Source organism: Monodelphis domestica, chromosome 4, assembly GCF_027887165.1.
Source record: "Monodelphis domestica isolate mMonDom1 chromosome 4, mMonDom1.pri, whole genome shotgun sequence".
In the NCBI taxonomy this organism is placed as follows: domain Eukaryota; kingdom Metazoa; phylum Chordata; class Mammalia; order Didelphimorphia; family Didelphidae; genus Monodelphis; species Monodelphis domestica.
The window spans coordinates 265,412,960-265,425,885 of record NC_077230.1 but is presented as its reverse complement, the minus strand read 5'-3'; the positions used below and the strand labels follow the sequence as shown (position 1 = coordinate 265,425,885).

The window sequence follows — 12,926 nt, the reverse complement described above, 5'->3', positions numbered from 1 at the left end:
ACATAAAAGAAAAAGCAATAATAGGATTTATTCTTAATAAAACAAAATATCCCCCCAATAGTAAGTGTCATGAAAAAGCATGAAAAAGGAATGATTTTTAGAAGAAATTAAGTTTTATTACTTTCAAGAACACTCTGTAACCTTATCAGTTAATAAAGTGTTATTAGAGGTTCTCTGAAGACCTGCTTCAATAAATACCTAAGAATGATTTTTCAATTAGCATATAAACCATTTGTATGTTAATGAGTATTTCTAAAGGCCTTGAAAACAATTTGTTTTCTTATACATGTTAATTATGCCCTTTGAAATTCTGTTTATTATTTTGTTTAGATTAACATTTTTTTCCATAAGTAGCTCTTAGTCTAGTCTGCCTAAACTGTATGGATTTCATATTAAAGAATTTTTTGTTAACTTTTCCATGACAGTCACACAGAGAATACTCAACATAGTTGAAATAATAATGTACGCAAGAGTAGAATTGAGGTTCTGACTGTATAGAGCCTGTACTTGACCTGGGGGATGAGGCATTCTTTTCTACTCATACCTTCATTCAGGATTTTCCCTGGGAACATAAAAATGTTGCTCTTGTAAGCTCTATCTAGGCTTTTAGAATTTGACTTGTTGAAAGAAAAGCAGAGGCAGAGAAAGAGAAAGAGAGAGAGAGAGAAAGAGAGAGAGAGAGAGAGAGAAGAGAGAGAGAGAGAGAGAGAGAGAGAGAGAGAGAGAGAGAGAGAGAGAGAGAGAGAGAGAGAGAGAGAATGAGAGTGAAAGTTGGAGGAGAGGGAGAGACACAGGGAGAGGTACAGGGAGAAACAGGGGGAGTGCTTCCATGAAAAATCAGACTGACAAGATTTTGAATATCAGGCAAAAAACAGGGGGAAAATTATTTATACCTAATCCTGCATATGCCATAAATCATTAAAAAAGCTCCCCTTTGCTCTCTGGGAGCCTCTGCCTTCCTCAGGAACCAAAACAGTCCCTCATGTTTATGCTACCCTGAGCAAAGGTCATTTCTCAAAAGGGAAAGAATTTAATATTAGAGAGTTAAGTAAATTACTTCTTTGCTAAATTCCAACTTCCAAGAAAAGAGGGTCAATGGAGAATAGACATCTTCCCACCCACCCCATCCCCAACACCTGAACAGGCCATGCAACGCGGCTCAGAGTAACACTGAAGGGAAAAATCTGAATTTACTCCTTCACATTCTGACTATCTCATGTTCCTCAGCTTTTTCTCCTGCCTGGTCCAGAAATGGCTCCATGTCATCTGAGAACTTTGTGTGGTCTAGGAATGATCTCTGTCATTTTGTCCCAAACACATCACTCGGTACCATTTTGCATTCCAGAAGGCTTCTCCCCAGGGAATCAAGTTTAGTTTGGGGGAAGCCTCCTTTGTTCCACAGCTTTATGGAGCTTACCTGTAGTAGATTGAGCCCAAGGGTGTAAGTTTAGGTACATAAATGTATTATGAGTCATTACTCATCTCTCATCATCAGTGTGGAGTTAATATAGCAGTAATTACCCTCAAGACAAGCAATTCTCACTTTATCAAGGAAACAAACATACTAGAACAAGGAAGTGATTAGACTAGACAAGGACCCATGAAAATGCCTAGTCATTTCCACCAAAAAATAATAACAAAACATTAGTAACAACTATTTTTTTCTACTGAGATTTATACAGCACATTCAGATTACTGAATGGTTTCTATCCGTTATTTCATTTGATTCTCATAACAGTTAAGAGCATCATCTATTGCATCCAGTTTATATATGAGAAAACCAAATGACACAGGAAGCACTTTGGTGTAATGTGGAAACAATGAATTTGTGGTCAAAGAATCTAGGTTTGAATCCTGGCTAAGCTACTTATTATATGTATGACTTTGAGAAAATAATTTAATCTTTCTGTATCTCCTTTCTTTATCTCAAAAAAAAAAAAAGATCTTAATGACCTTCAAAATCCATTTTAGCTCTGAATCCAAAAATCCTATGACTTGCCTAGAATTAGAGTGCAAACCAGTCAGAAACATGGACAGTTACCATCCTGGAGTCAGGAGTTCAAATCTAGCCTGAAATACTAGTTATGTGATCCAGAGCAAGTCACTTAACCCTGTTTACCTCAGTTTCTTCCTCTGTAAAATGAGCTAGAGAAGGAAATGGCAAACTATTTTGGTATCTTTGCCAAGAAAAACCCAAAAAGGAATGTGAAGAATCAAACATTTCTGAAAATAACTGAATAACAACAGCAACCACTACTCAGGACTGGGACCTGGGTCTATGAGACCTACCCTTTGCTGTTTTCATTATATCATACTGCTATCTCTTTTGGTTATGACAAACCTGGATGGTTAGGGCAAAAAGGGGAACATGTAAACATGTAGTTAATTAAAGGGAAGGGTCATGTATAGGCCAGAGAAAAGAAAGGTTGGAGAAGGGAGTGTGATCACTGTCTTTGGTATTCAAATAGGTATCATAAAAGGAGAAGCAGACTTAGATTTAATCAGTGTAACTGTAATGGGAAGATCTAGGGCCAATGGGGAGAAATCATAAGGAGACATACCTTTAAATTTAATGTAAAGAACAATTTTACCAAAATCAGGGCTATGCAAAAATAGACTAGAATGCTTCATGAAGCAGTGAGTTTCCTGTTCACAGAGTTGTCAAGTACAGACTGAATGAACTAATTGTCCAGCATTTTGTGGGAGCATTCATCCATCAGAAAAGAATTAGACTATTTCTGAGATCTTTTCTAACAACATTTTGTACTTAAATATTTCTATTTTTCCAGACAAGAGGCTTCTAAATAATTGTCACAGAATTATAGAATTTTAGAGTAGGCAGAGATCAGGACAGTCATTTAGGAATCCCCAAGATGATATATTTGACAATTGATTAGCCAACCTCTACTCAAAGACCTCCAGAAAGGGGAAATCCTCTTCTTTCAGATACACAAGGAGGGAGAAATCATTAGAATGGAAGCTGTTTGAAGACAGTGAGAATCTTTCTTTTTGATCAATTGAGATATTTGTCAAGTCCAACGTTCACATGGAAGAGCTTAATAAATGCTTGCTTGCTTCTTTCTTGACTCTAGATGCAAATAAACACTTCTATAACTGCTGTTATTTGTTATATGTGATGTAATTTCTTTGTGCACATTTGCAAAACACCAGTGGGTCTATGAACTATGTAATTCACTCAGTGCATTCACAAAACATACAGCCTTTTAGAAACTTTTATTACTTCAAAATAGCAGATGGACCCACAAATTACACTTTCAGAAGTGTACCTAGTCTGTTAAAAGCAGTCATTTCCTTCAATCAAGGAAGAGCTAGAAAAATAAGCTGAAAATAGCTGTAAATTCTAACTGAAACAGAGCCTTTACCCTGCTCAGAAAAGCTACACATAGACACATATGTATATATATACACACACATATGCACACACATATACCAAATCACTGAGAAATAAAGGGATTGGATGAATAATGACTTATACAGGTTTCAAAATGAATGATAGAAACCAGTATAGAGGCTTTGTGAATAGACATATAGAGCTGAGATAAGAGAAGTGATGTTTCCAAGGCTCTCTATCCCAAGAAAACCTCTCTGTAGAACTGTATTCCATTCTAGATACTACAGAACTGAAGGACATTGCCAGACTGGAAAAGGTTCAGACAAGGACAGCCAGTCTGGTGAAGAAACCATGTCATGTAAGGATGAAAACGGAGGAAATGGGGATTTTAAACTGGAGAAGCGATTTAGAGGTGAGTGTATTTAGAGATCTCATTATATGAAGGAAGTAATTAAAATCAACAAATATTCATTCAGATCCTACTATGTGTCAAGCACTAAGTGAAAGACACCAGGACAAATACAAAGGTGCTATAAGAAACAGTCCCTCCCACACAGAAATTACAATCTAAAGGACAGGTTCAGACACACACAGATAATTATAATACAAAATATGTGAGAACATTATATGCTGCCTTATGGCAGAAGTTGGGGAAAGGATCACACTTACTCTGCTGTCTTCAGTGGACAAAATGAGAATCATTGCAGGGCTGTAAAGTGTAAAGAGGACCTTCATTACAAGTAAAGCTGTCCAAAAGTGGAATAGGAGAGCTTGGTGGTACAGTGGATAGAGTGCCAGATCTGGAGAGAGGAAGACTCATCTCCTCAAGTTCAAATCTGGCCTCAGACACTTAGTAGCTATGTGACCCTGGGCAAGTCACTTAATCCTGTCTGCCTTTGTTTCCTCATCTGTAAAATGAGCTGGAGAAGGAAATGAAAAGCTATTCTATCATTTTTGTCAAGAAATCTCCAAAATGGATCACAAAGAATCAGACATGACTGAAACAACTAAACAAAAAATGGAATAGCTTGCCTCAGTAGACAGTATGTTTTTCAGGATGAGAACTCCTCAAAGGAAGGGTGAATGACTTGTGAAAGAAGTAATAGAATGGAACTGGTAGAGTTTGGACTGGATGATTTCTGAACTTCCTTACAACTCTAGAATTCAGAGTTTTGTCATAAATATCTCACTGAGATTGTAAACACGTTGAGGGCTGTCATGTCTTATCTTCCTTTGGTAAGTCTATTACATAGTCGGTTAATTTTTATATAAATACATTTTGACATCAGCCATTTTTCAAAAAACAACTCACCCAGAGCGAGTGGCGGCAGTGGCAGCAACAGCAGGAGCAGTAGCAACCATAACCACAGCAGCTGGAGGACCCATTGTTATGGGCATGGAAAGGATACCATTTGGGGTTTGGGAAAGATGCCTTTTGCAAGCACGCAATGACTCCAAAACTTAGCTTAAAAACAAAAAGAGATTTATTAATTTAGAAAGTAATGTTGAGAGTGGCCAGGAGGATAGCAAGGTAGAACAGCAAGATGGGGAGCAGTTCCCTGGGAGGACAGCATGAAAGGAAAGGCTGTTCCCCCAGATGACATCAGTTCTGGGGATTTTATACATTCTTCACAACAGTTAGTCACTCAGGCATGAGGTGGGGTGATCGTACTGGGGTCTGCCTGGGGACATAAAGATTCCTTAGTTTTTGGGGACAAACAGATGTCCGATAGGATCTAGGTGTGGTCTGAAGGTGCATCTTTCTGACCATCTAGAGGACGATCAAAGGAAGATAGTCATCTCAGGACCATCAAAGGAAGATAGTCATCTCAGGACCCTAGGTGGGGTCATTGGGTGTTTTTAGGCTCAGAGTCAGGAAAACAACAAGGGAGTTCCCTTGACAATAGTTTGCCTGGGTTTCTGGGGTACAGTGCCCATGTCACCCACGACGGAGGAGACGACAGCAGCGGCGGAGAGAGGGGCCTGGGGCCGACCCTAACTCCCTCATCTCTCCCGTCCCTGGAAGTAGAGCCCCCTAGCCCAGCCCCCCCACCCCCAAGCCATGAACCTGGCCAGTCAGAGCTGGGCGGCCGGCTCCAGCCAGCTGCTCTTCGCCAACTTCAACCAGGACGACACATCCTTAGCTGTTGGGAGTAAATCCGGTTATAAATTCTTCTCCCTTTCCTCTGTGGATAAGCTGGAACCCATTTATGAATGTACTGATACAGAAGATGTGTGTAGTGTGGAAAGATTGTTTTCAAGTAGCCCAGTGGCCACTGTTAGCCTCAAAGCTCCACGAAAGCGAAAAGTCTGAAACTTTAAGAAGGGGACTGAACTATGCAATTATAGCTATTCTGGTACCATATTGGCAGTGGAATTGAATGGACAAAGATTGATAGCATGCCCAGAAGAATGTCCATATTTGAGATATGAAGGCACTGCATACAATCAGGGAAACTCCCTGGAACCCTGCAGGTTTGTGTGCACTGGCAATAAATAGTGGCAATTGTCACCTGGCTTATCCTGGGAGTGCAACTGTTGGAGAAGTACAATTCTGACGCCATTAATTTGAGGGCTGCTCATAGATACCAGCTCACGCTAGTCCCCAGAAGCTTCGGTTTTTGATGCAAGAGTACCGAACTTGCCACAGCTTCTGAGAAGGGTGCTGTTATTAGGGTATTTTCCATTCCAGAAGGACAGAAAATCTTTGAGTTCCGGAGAGGAGTGAAGAGGTGTGTAAGCATCTGCTCTTTGGCCTTCAGTGTGGATGGAATGTTCCTCTCTGCTTCCAGTAACACTGAAACGTTCACTTCTTCAAACTTGAGACTGTGAAAGAGAAACCTCAGGAGGAACCCACCACCTGGACTACTTACTTTGGGAAAGTTCTTATGGCCTCTACCAGCTGTTTGCCCTCTCAAGTAACAGAAATGTTTAACCAGGGAAGAGCATTTGCTCCTGTCCGACTACCATTCTGTGGTCACAAAAATATCTGTTCACTTGCCACAATTCAGAAGATTCCCCCATTATTAGTAGGAGCTTCTGATGGTTCCTTATATATGGACAACCTGGATCCTCAGGAAGGAGGGGAACGTGCCCTGACGAACAACACAACTTTTCAAAGAAATAGAGGAGGAATAAATTCCCTGACTCTCCCTAGACTGAGGCATACTTCCTTCAACATGACCACTTGGAGCAAACACTACCAGAGTTCACTTCTGAGTGGTACATAATGAATGAATGAATTGCTCCCTTGTTAGTAGGACACAGTGACTGTGCCTAGCTATTGCTGGGCTATACCAATGAGGTAGCTTCCAGAAGTCTGGCTCCTCTCTCACCCACTGTGGCTATTAGCAAACTCTACAATGGATTCTGTGGATCTTTCTGGTAATTCTTTGACATTGAAGTTTGCAAGGTCAAAATCTGGTCTTTCATCTCAGATTCTCTCATGATCAGGAATGAAGACACAACCAAGAGAAACAGCATCATGAGTGTGTTATAAGACCAGCCATTGGATACATGTACAAGGGCTGACAGAACTCCATCAAACTTTGGAGCAGGTTTACCAGACACTGATTACTATCAGCAGGCAGACACATATTGCACATTCATCATGGACTGAACGTTGGCCAGTCTCCCCTGAAAGACCATCCTTATCTGACTGGGATTCATTTTGAACATATTGTCCTTCTCCCAGGTACTGGGAAGGTTGTTGTCCTTTCTTTTGTTTACCTAGTATCAGACAGGAAAGTGTCGATGTGATTGTTTTTTTAATATTTTTTTGAGAATCATAGATTAAATTTTTATCCTGATACTGGTGAATATCTATTTTGCTCCTAATGTTTAATAATTTCACCGTGTTGTTCTCCTCCATATGTGTTCTCACTTCTTGTGTTCAGTTTTGTAATTTTTTTTAACACTTGTCTTCTGTCTTAGGATTGATAATAAGTATTGGTTTCAAGGCAGAAGAGTGGTAAGGGTGGGCACTGGATGTTAAGTGACTTGTTCACTCAAACAACTTAGCTAGGAATTGGCTGAAGACAAATTTGAACCCAGGTCCTCCCATCTCCATGCCTTACTCTATCCAATGAGCCACCTTTCCCCCCACATTTGTGTATGTTTCAAAAACTTGTTTTATTGATCTTTTCTGCGCTGGGTCAGGCAGGTATCTCTTCTGAGTTGGCTTCTCACTGGAGTTAGCCCCTGTGGCTATCAGCAAACTCTGCTATAATACTCTCCTTGATGGGCTTCTTTCTCATGACTCTTTTCACCTTTTGAAGCTCATAAAGTCATAATCGTGGACTCTTCCATCTCAGGTACTTGCCTCATTTCATTCATCAGTGAAAAGACATGAAGTAGAATTGAAGCCAACATGCAATACAAACCTGACCAGGAATTCCCCCAAACATAATTAACCTGGATGAGAAACAAAAAGAATCTAACGATAAAAAGCTTTGCTGGTGGCAGGGAAGCCCAAAACACAAATACAGAAAAAGTTACTAAAACTTCTAGTCTTGGCAGAAAGCACAATTTGAACACAAATGAGCTAGAACACCCGGAAGAGATAAAATGTGTGTTTTTTTTTAATTATATATAATTTTATAAGTGAAAAGATATGGAAAAGACATTAACAGCTTGTTGCAAGGGGTAGAAATCCTTGCCCAAGCAACAAATTCCTTGAAAATTAGAATGAACTAAATAGAAGGCAATGATTCCAAAATCAAAAGACTGAAAAACAACTGACTTGGGAAAAAAATAGATTGAAGAGAAGAACCCGTAATCATTGGATCATCTGAATACTGAGAAAAGAGATCTAGAACAGATCTGTCTAGGCTTTTTTTTTTTTTGGTCTAGTGTGCAAAGTGGGAACCACTGGTTACTAATTGGAAGAAACACCAAAATGAAAACTTCCAGGAATATCACAGACAACAATCAGAGCTACTCAGTCAGAGAAGTAATGCAAGCAGCCAGAAACAAAGAATTCAAACACCAAGGATCCTGTCAAGATTACATGTGATTTTAGCAGCCACTACTACTTAGCCCAAGCATATGGACTTAGAGCCAAGAATAACTTAAGCAAAACTGAATATAAGATTCAAAGGGAAAAAACGAACCTTGAATGTCAATAGAGAACTTCCAAGGATTCCCAATGAACGTGAGGATTGCATTGAAACATAGGAAGGAAGAAAACGTAAATGAAAGATAAGGGACAAAACAAGAATAAACTGCCTACATTCAAATATGGGGAGATGATACACAAATGTCCCCTCTGAACTCTATTATCATCAGAGGTGGTTCTGTTATGTCTTAATAGTCTTAAGAGAAGAATGGAAAGAAGAGGAAGTGGAAACAAAGGGAAAGGGACATTAGGGGAAACTATCCTAATAAAGTGGAAAAGCAGATATTTTTACAAATGAAGGGGGAACAGTTGATTGAACCTTAAAGGAAGAGTATAGACATATGCAATTGGGTTCAGAAGTACATTTAACTCAACAATGAAGTAGAAGGAAAAAGGGAGGAGAAAAATTGGTCCTAAACACAAATGTACAAATATAGCTCTTTTTGAGTTGGCAGAGAATCTGAGGAAGTTTCCATAAATTGGAGAATGAACAAGTTATGGTATATTAATGTGGTTAAGTTTTCTAAAAGTTCTGCTATAAGAAATAATGGGTGGAGAGGTTTCAGAGAATATTCTATCATATTCATACACCATTATCTGTTCAACCATTCCCCCATTGAACCACAGTTAATAAATACTGTGTACCTTTATTTCCATTTCTTAGACCAGTTCATGGTAAATATCTTTTAACGTCTCATGTGTACAGGAAATCACAATTAAATCATTCCCTCCTCCATCCAAACAGTTATGCAGATTCAATAAAGCATATTTTATTGTGTTTTTAAAAAAATTAACTCACCCAGAGTAACCTCCCATAAGAAGTTAAGCAAAATCATCAAATAGAGTGATTGCAGCTGATAATGTTTTATATTTTTATTTTACCATTTGTTTCTTTTTTTTAATTGAATTGTATTTTTCCTTATCATTTTCCTTCCACTCCTATTCCACAGAGAGAAGGAAAAGTAAAACACCTAGAACAAAAATGTATAGTCCAGCAAAACAAATTCCCACATCAGCCATATAAAAAACCTGCACTTTCTCTTTCACCTCTTTATCAGGAAGTGGGTAGGATATTTCATCATAAGTCCTTTGGGATCTTGGATAGTCATGATTTTGATCAGACAGTCATTCTAAGTTGTTTATATTTGTGATATTGTTCTTAAATCATTTGCTTTATTGGTTCTTTTCACTTCACCCTATTAGTTAATCTGTCTTCCCAGGTTTTTCAAAAACTATTCTCTCATCATTTCTTACATCACAGTCTATTACACTAATAATTTGTTCAGCCCTTTCCTGTTTGATAAGCACCCCTTATTTTCAAATTATTTTGCCACTGCAAAAGGAGCTTCTATAATTATTTTGTATGTAAAGATCCTTTTCCTCTTTCATTGATTTCCTTGGGGTATAGATGTAGCTGTATTAGTGAATCCATGGGAAGGCAGAGTTGGATAACTTTGGGGGCATCCATCCAATTGCTTTCCAGAATGTTTGGACCAGATCATGACTGGATCAATACCACATTAATTTACCTGTTTGCTGACAGCCCCTCTAGGATTTGTCATTTTTCATTTTCTCAACTTTACCATTTGATGGGTGTGAGACACTTGTTTTCATTTGTAATTTTGTCATTATTAGTGACGTAAAACTTTTTCCATATGCCCGTTGATAGTTTGAATTTCTTCCTTTGAAAATTGTGTATTCATATCCTTTGACAATTTATCAATTGAGGGAATGAATGAGTCATTCTTATCATTTTGAACACATTCCTTATATATCTTAGGAATGAGACCTTGATTAGAAAAGCTTATTGCAAAGATTTTTCTCCCATTTGCCTACTCCTATAATTTTAGCTACATTGGTTTTGTTCATACATTCACTGTCATGATCACCATTAATAGGGCATTTTCCTATTATCTTATGCTTTGCCTTCTGTTTCCTGCCCTGTCTTTATAAATAAAAGGGTGATAAGAAATGAGTATGCTCAGTGTCACTGCTATGGAGTTGAAGCAGTTTTCTGTGGCTCATTTTGCCCTTCTTCTCTTTTCCTTTCCCAGAGACCAATAGCAAGTTCTTAATCCTTTCTTTCTTTCTTTCTTTCTTTCTTTCTTTCTTTCTTTCTTTCTTTCTTTCTTTCTTTCTTTCTTTCTTTCTTTCTTTCTTTCTTTCTTTTTTAAGCCCTTACCTTCTCTCTAAACATCAATTCTGTATTAATTCCAAGTCAAAAGAATGGTAAGAATTGGCAGTGGGAGTTAAGTGACTTGTCCAAGATCACACAGCTAGGATGTGTCTGAGGTCAAATTTGAACCCAGGACTTGGATTCTCAATCCACTGAGCCACCTTGCTGTCCCCTTAATCTTTATCTCCTGCTTACTTTTCCTTTAATCACCTCTTTGAGACCCACCCTACCTAGAATTATGTCTCTCTTAATCTACCCTTCCCCAAGGTTCTGCTCAAACCTACATGGGTGGAGGTGGTACCCAAGACTGATAAGTTAGACAGAAGTGCCACTATGTACAAGCATTCCTCAATTTACTAAATTAACCACAAGTTTCCTTTCAAATATTTAATTTATAAAGTGTAGTTTTATAACTATTAAAGAGTAGCTTTACTTTTCATGAACACATCTATTGCAGGATGATTATTTATATAATTTGTGTGTAATTTTGGCAACCCAACCTTTTCCTTGACCAGCTAACTCTGACAGTTATGAAGAAGAAAAACAGAGATTGCATTTCTCTCTTCATCTTCATACTACCCAGCTTTCAGGGCTCAGGTGGTGTCTGAGCACCTGTCACCCTGTGGACAACATAGAGAAGAGCATAACAGCTGGTCTCCCCAAACCATTATCTCCTGGGGTCCAGAAGCACATTGCTCTTCAGTCACTCTGCCAAGCCTATGCAGGAAGTTGTGCTCCAGCAACCCAACCAACCAGAAGTGACCTTCCCATTCCCTTCCAAGCTGCCATTCAAATTCCTATTTGAGGTGAGTCTAAGCCTCCAGGGATAGCGGCAAAGCTACAAAACATATATAGCAGGAGTTCTTAACTTTTTTATGTGTTATGGACCCTTTGGCTGTGTGATGAAGCCTATGGACCCCTTCTCAGAATAATGTTTTGAAGTACATAAATTAAAAAACATAGGAATACAGTTACTGGAAGTAAAGATGTAATTTTTCACACCCAAGGTCACGGACCTACTGAAAACTATCCACAAACTCCTTGGAAAAGGGATGTCCATGAACCCCAGGTTAAGAACTCCCAATCTAGTAAAAATACATACAGATTTCCATTAAAGGCTTCCAGAAACTTCTTGATTCAAGCTTGGCCTCAGAGATAAAAGCTCCTCCCTTGAACAGGGAACCCCACCTTAAGCCTGAACCCCAAAGAATCAGAAGCTGTTGTTCTTTCTCTCTTTCCTCTGTTGTTGTAAGTCATTTTTCAGCATTTTGGGGGCTTGGGGGCAGAGATACTGAAGTGGTTTTCATTTCCTTCCCCAGATCATTTTTACAGATGAAGAAACTGAGTCAAATAGGATTAAGCAACTTGCTCAGGATCACACAGCTCATGACTGAGGCTAGATTTGTATTCGGGAAGATGTCTTCTTAACCCCTGGCCCAGCACTCCATCCATTGCTCCACTTAGTTCCTTCATCATCTCACTGACAGATTGCTCCAAAAAACAGCCAGTCACCTGGGTGTGTATCTCTGGTGTTGAAGAACTAGCTTTCTAAGATTTGAGTGCCAGCCTATTATTCTGTCCTTGCCCTCATAGTCATTGCCCAGTGCTCAGCCCCCAGGAGTAGCCAATCACTAGGAATGCTAATTGGGAAGAAATGGCCCATTAGATCATAATCCATTTCCCGTAAAGGAGCCAATTTACTGCTTTCTGAACTGAGATGCTGAATACAAAGGAAGACCCTCACTAGGACTGAAGAATGGAGATTCTAGGGAATTCTGATATGGCTGAATCCTGTTATAATTTATCATTCCCCGGAATCATGGATGCCATTCTAACCTATTCCTTAATGAAGTGACCATACTTGGCAAGTTAACTTTGGTACTTTGGGTCCAGTATTTTGGAAAAGTTCAAACTGGATGAAACTATTAGAAGAGCATAGATGTAGATCTGAAAGGGATGCTAGAGATCATGAAGTACAACCACGTCATTTTACAGAAAAGAAAATTGAGCTTTAAAGAGGTTGTGCCACTTCCCCAAGATCACCCAGGTAATAAGCAGCAGCACAAAGATCAAATCAAGGTCTCTAACTCCAAATATAGTGTTCTTTCCATTCTTCCATACTGATATTAGGCTTTGTGCTAGTTTGACATTTTAATCAAAACTAGGAAAAAAATCTGCTGAAATTTGCAGCATTGTATTCCCTCAGCTGTACCATCTGCACATTAGCAAAGGAAGAAGAGGCTGGTAGGAATTATATAGACCAAGGCATATCTAATGGCTCA

At 38.9% G+C, this 12,926-nt stretch overlaps 1 pseudogene; it reads left to right on the top strand.

The window, feature by feature from the left end:
- The first annotated feature begins 5,414 nt into the window (after positions 1-5,414).
- Positions 5,415-6,582, top strand: LOC100014186 (WD repeat domain phosphoinositide-interacting protein 2-like; annotated as a pseudogene).
- The last annotated feature ends 6,344 nt before the right edge of the window (positions 6,583-12,926 follow it).